Consider the following 14,856-nt stretch of genomic DNA (forward strand, 5'->3'; position numbering starts at 1 on the left):
CATGCCCAGCGTCTAAATCCCAGCTTGTCCAAATAAAGAATGCTTGCAGGGAAAATCAATTTAAACGTCTTTTTTTCTTTAAAAATGTAATTTTTGCTGCAGCAGGTTCTATGCACGGTAGAGATGCGCCACTTTACAGGCAGACTAAGCCCCAACCCCCCCCCCCCCCGGCACTATATTTAAATACATCTTTCATTTTTATTGTTTCACTTTAAGCATCAGTAAATCACCGTTCATTTTAAAAAAATTCCATTGATATGTGTCACCCAGGGCAGTACCCCGACTACCATATCCCTTTTATGCCCAATACCTTGCATCTAAGCCCTTAAAATGGGCACTTTTGATTTTTCAATTTCGTGTCTCATAGACTTTTATGTGGTTTTTCATTATTCTGCCCTGAAGCTTTGCGATTTTCGAACGTTCTGGTGCAAACTGGGTGGGAGTGTTTGGCTCATCTCTATCTGATTGTTGAAAAGAATGCTGCAGGCACTGACTTTATTGAGTCACTGATGGAGGAATAGAGAGAGATCATCTGTTGCCACAGGAGTTGATGAGTCACTGGCCAACCCCCCTTTGCTCTACAACAGACAAGGAAACTTGGAATAGGCAGCTGCACACCGCAACGGGATACCAATAAAAACCTCTTTATTGTAATGTAGACAGATGCAGTCACAGGAATGAATGGAAGGTTAACACATCTTGTGCTTAGTCATAATCAGCCAAATCCAATCAACACAATTGGACTCGCCTGAAAAGCATGAAAAATGACAATAAACACTAGGGATGAGCCCAATGTTTGAGACGAACGTAAGTTTGTCTCGAACGTAAGTTCTTCTCGAACATCAGGTGTTCGCCGAATTTAGAACATTATGGGGCGTTCGCGGGAAATTCGAGCGCCCGCGGAACGCCCCATAATGCATTGTGAGACCGTCATTGCACTGCGATCTTATCTGACGAGTGCTCTGCTGTGAGAGCCATGAATGGCCAATCATGGCTCAGGAGGCTAAGTTTATGCTCCACACTATGTAAGCCTGCTTACATAGCAGCCGTACATAGTGAAATGAATGAGAGCAGCAAAATGACATTACTAAATGAAAAAATGTCATTTAAAATTGCTCGCAGCTGTAATGTATTACCAAGGTTAAAAAAAAAATGGTATGGGGGTCCCCCTTAAAATCCATACCAGGCCCTTCAGGTCTGGTATGGATTTTAAAAAGAAAAAAAATCCATACCAGACCTTTAGCCGAGCACGCAGCCTGGCAGGCCGCAGGAAAAGGGGGAGACAAGAGAGTGCCCTCCTCAACATGGGAATTGTCAAAAACTGTCTCCTGTCATTTTTACTTTTTTGACACTTTTTTGGGTAAATGTGTAGGGGTACAATGTAGCATATACCCATTCACGTGGGGGGGAGGGGTGGGATCTGGGGGTCTCCTTGTTAAAAGGGGCTTCCAGATTCTGACAAGCCCCCACCCGCAGACCCCCACAACCACTGGGCAAGAGTTGTGGGGAAGAGATACACCATGGGGACCCCAAAGCACCCCCCCATATTAAAGGCATGTGGCCTGGTACAGTTCAGGAGGGGGGGCACTCTCTCTCTCGCCCCCCCTTTTCCTGCAGCCTGCCAGATTGTGTGCTCGGAAAAGGGTTTGGTATGGATTTTGGGGGGGCCACCAAGCCATTTTTTTTCATTTTGGCGTGGGGTCCCCCCTAAAATCCATACCAGGCTATTAGGGAAATGGCCGTAGGAGAACTGGCAATAGTGCCAGTACTGGTAATGGTCTCCTCCGGCACATTGCCGTGCACGCTAATGCAAGAGGTGCGAACGGGTGCATGCAGATTCACAATGGGATTAACAGGCAAACACGCATGTGCAGAAGCGCCGTATGCTCAGCGTGACAGATGCGGCTACTTGCTGGCCTATATAAGATAGCTGCTAAACCCATCTCATTGCTGAATTGTCATCAGCCTTCCTGTATTCCTGAGTAGGGATGAGCCGAACACCCCCCCTGTTCGGTTCGCACCAGAACATGCAAACAGGAAAAAAGTTTGTTCGAACACGCGAACACCGTTAAAGTCTATGGGACACGAACATGAATAATCAAAAGTGCTAATTTTAAAGGCTTATATGCAAGTTATTGTCATAAAAAGTGTTTGGGGACCCGGGGTCCCGCCCCAGGGGACATGGATCAATGCAAAAAAAAGTTTTAAAAACTGCCGTTTTTTTGGGAGCAGTGATTTTAATAATGCTTAAAGTCAAACAATAAAATTGTAATATCCCTTTAAATTTCATACCTGGGGGATGTCTATAGTATGCCTGTAAAGGGGCGCATGTTTCCCGTGTTTAGAACAGTCTGACAGCAAAATTACATTTCAAAGGAAAAAAAGTCATTTAAAACTACTCGCGGCTATTGCATTGCCGGTCCGACAATACACATAGTTCATTGATAAAAACGGCATGGGAATTCCCCACAGGGGAACCCTGAACCAAAATTTAAAAAAAAAATGACGTGGGGGTCCCCCTAAATTCCTTACCAGGGCCTTCTGGTCTGGTATGGATATTAAGGGGAACCCCGGCCAAAATTAAACAAAAAAAAATGACGTGGGGGTCCCACTAAATTCCATACCAGACCCTTCAGGTCTGGTATGGATTTTAAGGGGAACCCCGCGCCAAAATTAAAAAAAACAAAAAACGGCGTGGGGTCCCCCCAGAAATCCATACCAGACCCTTATCCGCAACCTGGCAGGCCACAGGAAAAGAAGGGTGGACAAGAGAGCAGCCCCCCTCCTGAACCGTACCAGGCCACATGCCCTCAACATTGGGAGGGTGCTTTGGGGTAGCCCCCAAAACACCTTGTCCCCATGTTGATGAGGACAAGGGCTTCATCCCCACAACCCTGACCGGTGGTTGTGGGGGTCTGTGGATGGGGGGCTTATCGGAATCTGGAAGCCCCCTTTAACAAGGCGACCCCCAATACCCGGCCCCCCTGTGTGAAATGGTAAGGGGGTACAAAAGTACCCCTACCATTTCACTAAAAAACTGTCAAATATGTTAAAAATGACAAGAGACAGTTTTTGACAATTCCTTTATTTAAATGCTTCTTCTTTCTTCTATCTTCCTTTATCTTCTTCTTCTTCTGGTTCTTCTGGTTCTTCCTCCGGTGTTCTCATCCAGCATCTCCTCCGCGGCGTCTTCTTCCCTTCTTCTCCTCGGGCCGCTCCGTATCCATGATGGCATGGAGGGAGGCTCCCGCTCTTCTCTTCATCTTCTTTTCTTAATCTTCTTTTCTTCTTCTCTTCTTCATCTTCTTCTCCGGGCCGCTCCGCATCCATGCTGGCATGGTGGGAGGCTCGCGCTGTGTGACGCGTCTCCTCTTCTGACAGTTCTTAAATAACGGGGGGTGGGGCCACCCGATGACCCCGCCCCCTCTGACGCACGGTGACTTGACGGGACTTCACTGTGATGTCACGGGGAATGCCACAGGGAAGTCCCACCATGTCCCGTGCGTCAGAGGGGGGCAGGGTCACGGGTATTTAAGAACCATCAGAAGAGGAGATGCGTCACACAGCGGGAGCCTCCCACCATGCCAGCATGGATGCGGAGCGGCCTGGAGAAGAAGATGAAGAAGAGAAGAAGATGAAGAGAAGAGCAGGAGCCTCCCTCCATGCATCATGGATGTGGAGCGGCCCGAGGAGAAGAAGGGAAGAAGACGCCGTGGAGGAGATGCTGGACGAGAACACTGGAGGAAAAACTAGAAGAACCAGAAGAACCAGAAGAAGAAGAAGATGAAGGAAGATAGAAGAAAGAAGAAGCATTTAAATAAAGGAATTGTCAAAAACTGTCTCTTGTCATTTTTAACATTTTTGACAGTTTTTTAGTGAAATGGTAAGGGTACTTTTGTACCCCCTTACCATTTCACACAGGGGGGAGGGCCGGCATCTGGGGGTCCCCCCTGTTAAAGGGGGCTTCCAGATTCCGATAAGCCCCCCGCCCGCAGACCCCCACAACCACTGGCCAGGGTTGTGGGGATGAGGCCCTTGTCCTCAACAACATGGGGACAAGGTGTTTTGGGGGGCTACCCCAAAGCACCCTCCCAATGTTGAGGGCATGTGGCCTGGTACGGTTCAGGAGGGGGGGTGCTCTCTCGTCCCCCCCTCTTTTCCTGCGGCCTGCCAGGTTGCGTGCTCGGATAAGGGTCTGGTATGGATTTTTGGGGGGATCCCACGCAGTTTTTTTTTTAAATTTTGGCACGGGGTTACCCTTAATATCCATACCAGACTCAGGTCTGGTATGGAATTTAGGGGGACCCCATGTCATTTTTTTTTAATTTTGGCCGGGGTTCCCCTTAATATCCATACTAGACCTGAAGGGCCTGGTATGGAATTTAGGGGGACCCCCATGTCATTTTTTTTTTTAATTTGGTTCGGGGTTCCCCTGTGGGGAATTCCCATGCAGTTTTTATCAATGAACTTCTATGTGTATTGTCGGACCGGCAATGCAATAGCCGCGAGTAGTTTTAAATGACTTTTTTTCCTTTGAAATGTCATTTTGCTGTTAGACTGTTCTAAACACGGGAAACATGCACCCCTTTACAGGCATACTATAGACACCCCCCAGCTACGAAATTTAAAGGGATATTACACTTTTATTGTTTGACTTTAAGCATTATTAAAATCACTGCTCCTGAAAAATGGCCGTTTTTAAACGTTTTTTTTTGCATTGATCCATGTCCCCTGGGGCAGGACCCAGGTCCCCAAACACTTTTTATGACAATAACTTGCATATAAGCCTTTAAAATTAGCACTTTTGATTTCTCCCATAGACTTTTAAAGGGTGTTCCGCGGCATTCGAATTTGGCGCGAACACCCCAAATTGTTCGCTGTTCGGCGAACTTGCGAACAGCAGATGTTCGAGTCGAACATGAGTTCGACTCAAACTCGAAGCTCATCCCTATTCCTGAGCCTCTGTGCAATTACTGTTTGGATTTCCTGTTGTGACTCAGCTTGTTCCTGACCTGTCTGATCTGCTCTCCTGGTTTGACCCCCTGACTTGTTTTACCGACTTGTTGCCTTCTCTAGCACCTGATCCTGGCTTGTATCACAGACTTTGCTACAGTTACCTGTTCCTGCCTGCTTTCCTGTACTAGACCCTTGGCTTGTCTCCGTTCCTGCAACCTGCCTCTTCCTCTTACCGAATCTACTGTATTTGACCCCTGGCCCGGTTTTCACTACTGTCCTTGCGCACACCTTGCCAAGCATCACTGAGGATTCCTAGAGACTTGAGCCCAGCTGTGATTCCTGCATTACCCAGTATTCTTCAGGTGACCACCAGCTCCTCCCCCCTGAATCCATCTGGCAACCTGTGCTTCTCTGGGCACTACACCCTCTGTACCCAACCTCAGGGGTGTACTGCACTCAGCCGCAAGTGGAGCCCTCTCAGCATTTCGGCCTCCAACCAGGTACGTGACACAGGCCCTTCAGGTCTGGTATGGATTTTAAGGGGAAGCCCCCTGCCCGTAGACCCCCACAACCACTGGGCAAGGGTTGGGGGAAGAGGCACACCATTGGGACCCCAAAGCACCCTCCCCATGTTGAGGGCATGTGGCCTGGTACGATTCAGGAGGGGTGGCGCTCTCTCATCCCCCCCTCTCTTCCTGCGGCCTGCTAGGTTGCATACTCTAATAAGGGTTTGGTATGGATTTTGAGGGGACTCGTACACCATTTTTTTTTTCATTTTGGCACAGGGTTCCCCTTAAAACCCATACCAGACCTGAATAATCTGGTATGGACTTTGGGGGGGACCCCCACAGGTACTTTTTTTTTACATTTTGGTGCAGGGTTCCCCTTAATATCTATCCACTCTAATGGTATTCACGTGTTTGCACAAATTTTTTGCCTGGTCACATGTGCTGCTGCGAACCTAACCGGGGGGTGTTTGGCTCATCCCTAATAAACACCAGGCAGAGACATAAATGTGTTAAAAGTCAATAATCAGTACAGGAAAAAAGGATGGGAAACAACCTAAAAGGCTCTCATTCTTTCTAAAAAAAAACATAAAGAGGAGGGATAAATAATGACAGCAATGTTCACCTATACAGAGCTTCACGATAATATAGAGTGTAAAGATAAATAAAAGGAGATTATACTCTGTGCAGGAGGGAAGATGGACATAAGACCCGTTTCACTCATAAAAATGAGTGACATCACACTCAAAGTTGAGTCCTAAAGGGATATAGGTCTGCAACTGGAAGATCCAAAAAATGTCCTTCCTGCAAAGAAGATGAAAATGATCTCCACCTCTTTTGGGAACATGTACTTCCTCCACTACTTGTACTGAGACCACTGACAAGTCCCCAGCATGATAGTTGTTGAAATGTCTTGCCACATTAGTAGAGTGGTGCTTCTTGATACTGTAAAGGTGTTCCTGAAAGCGGTCCCTAAGGCACCTGATTGTTCTTCCTACATATTGTTTATGGCACAGTCTGCAAGTGACTAAATAAATGACATAACGACGAGTATTACAATGAAAAAAAGAATTTATCCTGAATGATTTATGCCTAGTTGTAGAGTGCACGTGGCCCCCCCCCCCCAAGGATGTATGGGCAAAAAGAGCAATTAGAACTACCACAACAGTAATTGCCCTTAAAATATACCATGTAACCAAGTTGTAGACTGTGTCGCTTTGGGGTCAAAAAACTGGGAGAAAGATAGTTGCCTAAAGTAGGAGCCCAGCGTGGTACAATATTAACACCATCTGCCAAAAGGTTTGCACAAATGGATTCACCAAACAGAATAGGGAAATATCTACTGATAATAAATTTAACCTGGCTGAATTCTAAACTAAAGGGGGTGGAAAGAGTTGAACAATTGTTACGTACATTTCTGTTATTGTTACTATTGTTGCCACCTCCCAACAGATCACTTTTCTTCCGGGCTTTGGCAATGGAATAGGCTTTATCAAGCATCCACCTCAAATAACCTCTATGCAGAAATCTCCAAAACAGGTTGGATGCTTCTCTCTCAGATATATAATCACTGCTGCAAATCTGTCTAGCCCTTAAAAATTGATTGACTGTGAATGTACCTAACATCTCAGATAGGGTTCTATCTAACAACAAATTTTCTTTGCTTTCTAAAGGTCTTAATTTTTGCCCGCACAAACATTTTAATTTGTTTGATACAGTCTTGGACATAAATACATTTGTGAGAAATATTACCATCAAAAAACATTATTTTTCTGACTCTAATGATACAGGTTTGACAGGTAACTCAGACATGGATTAGCTTGCTGGGCATGTTGGTTCCTCTACTCTTTCTTTTAGAGAGCAAGGTGCAATCAGAGATTTTGAAGATTTAGCAGATGAAAATAATGTTGATAGTGCCCACTGGGAAGATCATGGAGTGACCCGCTCTGTCACTTTCCGTGTTCATTCTGATTTCTACCCGGTGAATTCACATTTTCCTGACATGGACAAATGTCAAGCTTTGGTTCAATTTGATCTCACCTCTTTGGCGGTACAGCTGTGATTTCTCCTCTGCATCCTCTGCATTCCTGCTCCCCCCCCACTACATCATTATTACATAGGATTGCCTCCCTCTGTATAGTGTTTAGGGGTTACTCTTATTTCCCACCTTCAGCCCAGGTGTGTCAGGGTGTGTGGTGCTACTTGCATGTGGGCACCAGAAACAGGGAACCCATTTCACGCCTGTTCCCATAAGTAAACTTTATATGTGTATATAACACACATATCACTTTTTTGTAATTGCTACTCTTTGGAACAATCTTTATATTTTTAAATACAACTGCTGAACAAGTGAACACATTAATTATATTGCCCCATCATGTGGGAACTAACAATTTGACTTTGACATATGTGACTTTCAGCAAGCAATCACTGGTGGTAATCAATCGATGTTATTTCAAACAAATGCATCAGGAAAATTACCTATTGTTTGATTTCTGCTCTTTGGAAAAAAAAATCTTTCCATTCTATTTGAAAATGTCCACAAATAAAATATCTCAAGAATTGTACATATTAAATATATAATTCAATCACTTGGGAACTAACAATTTGACTTGGAGCAAACAATCGATATAATTTAAAACCCATGCACCAGGAAGCTTCCCCCTGCATTCAGTGTTGAGTAAGTGTCAAATTCACTGCTATGTCAACATGTCCCATTCATGTCACAAGCTGCTGCAAGTTTTGGTTTGTGATCTACTGTGCTTGCAGCCTCTGCTGCACCTTCATGGTAATGCGATTGCACCACAACAGTGGGACTGGACTTAGTGCAGATGAAAAAAAAATACAATAAAAGGTGAGCTGCAAAGTGCTTTCTTGACTATAATCTGTAATTATTTTTTTTATCTCTAGGAATACTGTCAAGCATTTTTGGTTTGATTTCTAAATATTTTGTTACATTTTGCTACATTGCATAGTTCTCTTTAGTTATAGTCACCTTTAGTCAAAAATTCCTTAATGGCCTAGGTGGGGAGGTGTGTGGATTATTAATGATCCCCTCTTCAGTCATTCAGAATATCATATACCTGTTACTGGAGCTCGAGATGATGTGGGTGGCCTCTTGCACATTTCCCATACAAGCACCCCTGTTGGTGGAGGTGAGGACTACTAGGGCAGCTGAAAGGTGCTGGTGCCAGGAAGTTAGTGCAGCAAAATTGGACTTGGAGATGCTGAGCTTGAATGAGCAGGTCACAAGCGAAGAGTCAGGTCACAAGTTGAGTTCAGTGGCTGCCAAGCAGATAGGTACAGAATCATATTCATAATACTGGTCAGAGACATTCAGGGGTCAGCCACAAACGCGCTTAATTGTACAAACGTCAAATAAACGTAAATAAAAGGTTTTTGTGAAATAGTGTACAATAGTCCAGAAGGAATATATGACAAAACAGTGCAGATGAATAAAAAGTGTTTGTGAAGAATATCCAATATTACACTAAAAGCAAATAAATCCAATGCCACAATTCTTCACTTAAAAATATTTCCAAGTGGCAAACCCGTGTGCAAACCACAACCTTTTCTCATGTGGATCAATATAAGGACCTTTGAGTAAAAAAGGTCAAAAACACAGTCCCCTTTAAGGCTGGTACAGGCTGTACCCAAAGATGGCATTTTCCACCAAATGGTTAACCCAGGATCATAATGAAGAAAATCTCAAAAGCTGAAAAGATGTGCCCCCACTCTCATGGATCGGTAATGCATACAAGTAGATACAGCGGCCAGATGTGTTATCCAGTGGAGCAACTAAACTATGTTACTATGTGTTCCCTCACTCCTAAAGGAGTTATTATACTACTCAATATATTCCTACTCTCAATACATCCCCAACTAGTTAAATAAAACACTGATAAAATATGCCAAGGGTCACTTTATGAGGAGTAAGATGTAAATAATTATGTATCTATAAAACCTTCTCAGGGTTATGAAAGACTGGACTAATTGTGGAATATCACTAAAATGATCCTCACTTGAACTTATGAATCAGATACTGGATATCCTCTCTCTGCTGTTTACAAATCACTAATAAAACAATTCAAGTCAATGTCAGCATTCAGTCCTCTAGGGTTCATAGTGTCTGCCTCATAGATGCACCATGTCTCTTTTTTAGACAACCGTCTTTTCCAATTACCGCTTCTCCAAAGTTTTTTAATTTTCTTAATCCCTCAGAATTGTAAACCCTTTGGGTTCCTTCCATGATGGGCTGTGCAATGACATTTTATATATATGTTCTCTAGAACGGGTTACCTAATTATGAGTTGGTCTTCCAATATATTGTAACCCACAAGGGCACGCTAAGGCATATATTACACATTTCATGTCACATGATATAAAACCATTGATAGGAATCCTCTTGTTTTTAAAATGCATCATAAAATCCCTCCTTCTTTAGAGATTGCTCACCACGGTTCTGTATTAGTGACACCTGCCACACATATAGAAACCTTTTGTGTCCAAACAATTACCACACTTATTAATACTTCTGGGTGGGTCAATCACACTCCTAGCTATCCTACAACTCCTTGTTAGGAAGAATTGTTGCTAAAAATCTGTTTTGCTTAACATTATTTGCGTACAATTTTTTCCACTAACTTCTATAATCAAAAATTAGGGCTAAACCCTTCATTTTTTTTTTTATTATTTTTTAAAAGCTTAGAATTATACTTATTTTGTACCAATTTGATTTCTCTGTCCAGATAATCCTCGTTAGCCTTTTTCAGCAAACCTAATTTTCAAATTTGTTTTTGCTGTATATAATCATGATTTATTTTAATTATTAAAAACTGACCTCTTAGGGATGGGAAGACCTGGAAAAAAACCTGAAAAATTGGGGGGGTTCTGTTTTTTTTTTTTTTAAGCTGTTTTTTTTCCTGAAAGATTTGAAAAAATGAGTGTGGAATATGTTCTTTTACAATGATATTTGAATTTTAATCAAACTATATAACCTGAAGACCTTAATGAAAGATTTCTGAGACTTTATTTAATGTCTTAAATTATTGCAAGTTCTCTTACTGAAGACAAGCAAATCCTGCAATACAGTTCAAGTAACACTGTACTTCTCAATGCAGTTCTCAAACAAAAGAAATATGCATTCTGCCACTAGGGGACATTGCAGGGGAAAGGCCCCAGTTTAGTTTGTTGGTGGGCTCCATCTTGTACCTCCTACAGTTGGGTAATTTTTGGGATAGAGTGGATGATAGTTTCTGTGTTCCCAGGCATTAAACACTTGCCCACTGGGCACTTAAACCTTTCCTAACCAGACCAATTTTTGAAAATTGATAACACCTGATGCACTGACGGCCTATCTAATTTCTTGAGACCCTAACAAGCCAGGAAAGTACAAATACCTCCCAAATGACCTCTTTTTGGAAAGTAGACATTCCAAAGTATTTAGTAAGAGGCATAGTGAGTTTTATGAAGTTGTAGCTTTTGCCACAATTCTTTGCGATATGAAGATTTTTTTTTTCCCCACAAAATTGTCATTTTAACAGGTTATTTCTCACACACAGCATTTCCAGGTTGTGTAAAAGTCTCACACAACCTGGCCATATACAGGGAGCACATCAGGCGTTCTAGGGACATAAATTACACATATCATTTCTTGACTACCTTTTGCACTTTGAAGGCCCTGGAGCATCAAAACAATGTAAACGCCCCAAAAATGACCCCATTTTGGCAAGCAAACACCCTATCGTATATTCTATGAAGCATAACGAGTGTTTTGAACATGTCATTTTTTTTTACAAGTTTTTGGAAAATGTGGAAAGAAAATGAAAACGCATTTGTTTTTACACAAAGTTGTCCATTTATACAACATTTCTAACACATAGCATGTACATAACCAAAATTACACCCCAAAATATATTCTGCTACTCCTCCCGAGTATAACAACACCACATGTGTGAGACTTTTATGCAGCCTGGCCACATACAGAGGCCCAACATGCAGGGGGCACCATCAGGCACTCTAGTGGGCACTGTAGTGGCATGGATGTGGCACAGATGAGAACTGATGTGGCATGGATGAGCTGTGGATGTGGATGGATGAGCTGTGGATGTAGATGGATGAGGCGTGGATGGGGATGGCTGAGCATGGGTGGGGATGGCTGAGCATGGATGTGGATAGCCGAGCATGGATGGGATGGCTGAGTATTAATGGGATGACTGAGCATGGATAGATGGATGAGTATGAATGGCATGGCTGAGCATGGCTGAGTATGGATGGGATGGCTGAGCTGGGATGGATGAATGAGTATGGATGGTATGGCTAAGTAGGGATGGCATGACTGAGCATGGATGGTTGGATGAGTATGGATGGCATGGCTGAGTATGGATGGCATGGCTGAGTACAGATGGTTGGCTGAGAATGGATGGTATGGCTGAGTATGGATGGATGGATGAGTATGGATGGCATGGTTGTGCATGGATGGCATGGATGAGTATGGATGGCATGGCTGAGAATGGATGGTATGGATGAGTATGGATGGCATGGCTGAGTATGGATGACATGGCTAAGCATATAGGATAGATGAGTATGGATGGCATGGCTGAGCATGGATGGATGGATGAGTATGGATGGCATGGCTGAGTATGGATGGGATGGCTGAGCATGGATGGATGATTGAGCATGGATGGATGATTGAGCATGGATGGCATGGCTGAGCATGGATGGATGGCTGAGTATGGATGGCATGGCTGAGCATGGATGGATGGTTGAGCATGGATGGATAGCTGAGCAAGAATGGATGGCTGAGCATGGATGGATGGTTGAGTATGGATGGCATGGCTGAGTATGAATGGCTGGGAGTATGATGGGGCTGAGTATATAAAGGGATGAGTGCAGGAATGGGCACAGAGCAGCGCTGTAGGCACAACAGACCCAGCCCACAGCGCTGCTGCAACTGATCTCTCCCCCTCTCCTCTCACACTGTACCGATCGGTACAGAGAGGGGAGAGATGAACCGGGCATGCGCTGGCTTGTTTACAACTGATCGCATCGTCATTTGATGGAGTGATCACATGGTAAAGGGCTGCTGCCCTGTACTGCTATACTGCTATACTACTATAGGGCTGCTGCCCTATACCGAGATCAGGGGACCCGGCGGTCATGGATAATCTTGGGTGCATGCCCCAAGGGGCGCACGGGAGCGCGATTCTGGGAGGATGTTATAGTACGCCCTCCCAGAGTTATCTGACCGCCCTGTAGCCGTTTTTCGGCTATGGGCAGTCGGCAAGTGGTTAATTGTCAGGTAAGAAGTTACATCTGTCTGAATTTCTGTTGAAAAAGCTGCAATTTGCAAATATTGTGAGAAGAATTATTATTTTCCAAATGCTACGAGGATGAAAAAACACACTCTTGCATGCCAGAGGTGCCCTAAAAACATTAATTTATTAAACACTCTTTCTGCTGCTTCTGGAAGTGTTTCTTCACCAGCAGCATCTCCAAGTAGGGAAGTGTTACAAACCACTGCCTAACAAGAATACACAATGAGAGCACAGAGGGATGGGGGCATTCATTTTTTTTTTTCTTATTTATTTATTTATTTTTTTAAACTGTCTCTTTCATTTTTTTTATCACTCTTTATGGAGAGATCTGGGGTCAAAAAGATCCCAAATCTCTTCTTTACCTTTAAAAGCTGAAGATCAACAAAAATTTATCTTTTGCTTTAAAAAAAAAATGTTGTTTAGTTTCGCCTAAGTGACTTAATGACGTCACGCCAGTCCTCCAAGACCATCGAGACGATCAGAGATGATCTGGTCTCTGTCTGTTACTGTGACCAGCCAGCCTCAATGGCAGATCATTTCTCGGGCACGCCGGTGAAAATAGTGGGCTCTAGAAACACCGCAGAGCAACATGGGGGGAGTTGGGGGGGAATTCCCTCCCATGGTTTCTAAAAGTTATACAGCGGCTAATGAGCCACTCAAACTGCTTTCATGGGAAAGTCAACCTCCGGCTGAAAGAGAAGTACCAGGGTTATGGCTGATAGCTTCATAGCTTCATTTATATATATACATACATATATATAAAAACGTTTTGTCATCAGCAAGTGGTTAATTATCTTATAGAGGGAAGTAACAGCTGTTGAAATTAAATAACAGTGTGAATCCACTATCACCATATCGATGATATTCAAAACATGCTAGGTGTCCTTAAGATAAGATTCCATGGCCTGCTCCAATGACTGTAAGAGCCCATTCACACAGGGGCAACACAACTTCCAGTGCAACTTTGGGAGGCAACTTGGACACGACTTGAGTATGAATCACAGTGCGACTTGGGGTGACTTCAGAGTGACTTACAACACTACTTGAAGTCTCCTCCAGGACAGGGAACTGAGCATACCAGGCTCTTAGGTCTGGTGTGGATGTTAAGGGGAACCCCTATGCAGAAAATGGCGTGGGGTCCCCCCAAAATCCATACCAGACCCTTATTCGAGCACGCAGCCTGGCCGGTCAGGAAAGGGGGTGGGGACGAGCGAGCGCTCCCCTCCTGAACTGTACCAGGCTGCATGCCCTCAACATGGGGGGGTGGGTGCTTTGGGGAAGGGGGGCATCCTGCGGCCCCCCACCCCAAAGCACCTTGTTCCCATATTGATGAGGACAAGGGCCTCTTCCCGACAACCCTGGCCATTGGTTGTTGGGGTCTGTGGGCGGGGGATTATTGGAATCCGGGAGCCCCCTTTAATAAGGGGGCCCCCATATCCCGGCCCCCCACCCTATGTGAATGAGTATGGGGTACATTGTACCCCTATGCATTCACCTGGGGGGAAAAAGTGTCAATAAAAAAACACACTACACAGGTTTTTAAAATAATTTATTAGGCAGCTCTGGGGGTCTTCTTCCGACTTTGGGGGTTTCTTCTGACTTCTCCGCTCTCTCCGGCCTCTTCTCCGCTCTCTCCGGCCTCTTCTCCCGGTGTCCGGTTCTTCTCCCACTCACCGGTTCTTCTGCCGGGCATGTCCACAGTCCCGGGCATGATGGGACTGTGACATCATAAGGGGCGGGGCCACGGGTGACATCACTCGGTGACTATGCCCCATGCCTATATAACTCGCTGCGCACCGCGTACATGGCATTACAGTGGGAGAGAGCATTGTGTCAACATCGGAAGAAGAGAAGGGGGAACAAGACGACGGAGAAGACTGGGCCACTAGCAAAAGAGTGGCAAAAGAGCAGAAGATAGCGGAGGAGATCGGCAGAAAAACCGGAGAGTGGGAGAAGAACCGGACACCGGGAGAAGAGGCCATAGAGAGCGGAGAAGAGGCTGGAGAGAGCAGAGAAGTCGTAAGAGACCCCCAAAGTCAGAAGAAGACCCCTGGAGCTGCCTAATAAATTACTTTAAA

The sequence above is a fragment of the Aquarana catesbeiana genome, linkage group LG05 (assembly GCF_042186555.1).
Source record: "Aquarana catesbeiana isolate 2022-GZ linkage group LG05, ASM4218655v1, whole genome shotgun sequence".
In the NCBI taxonomy this organism is placed as follows: Eukaryota; Metazoa; Chordata; class Amphibia; order Anura; family Ranidae; genus Aquarana; species Aquarana catesbeiana.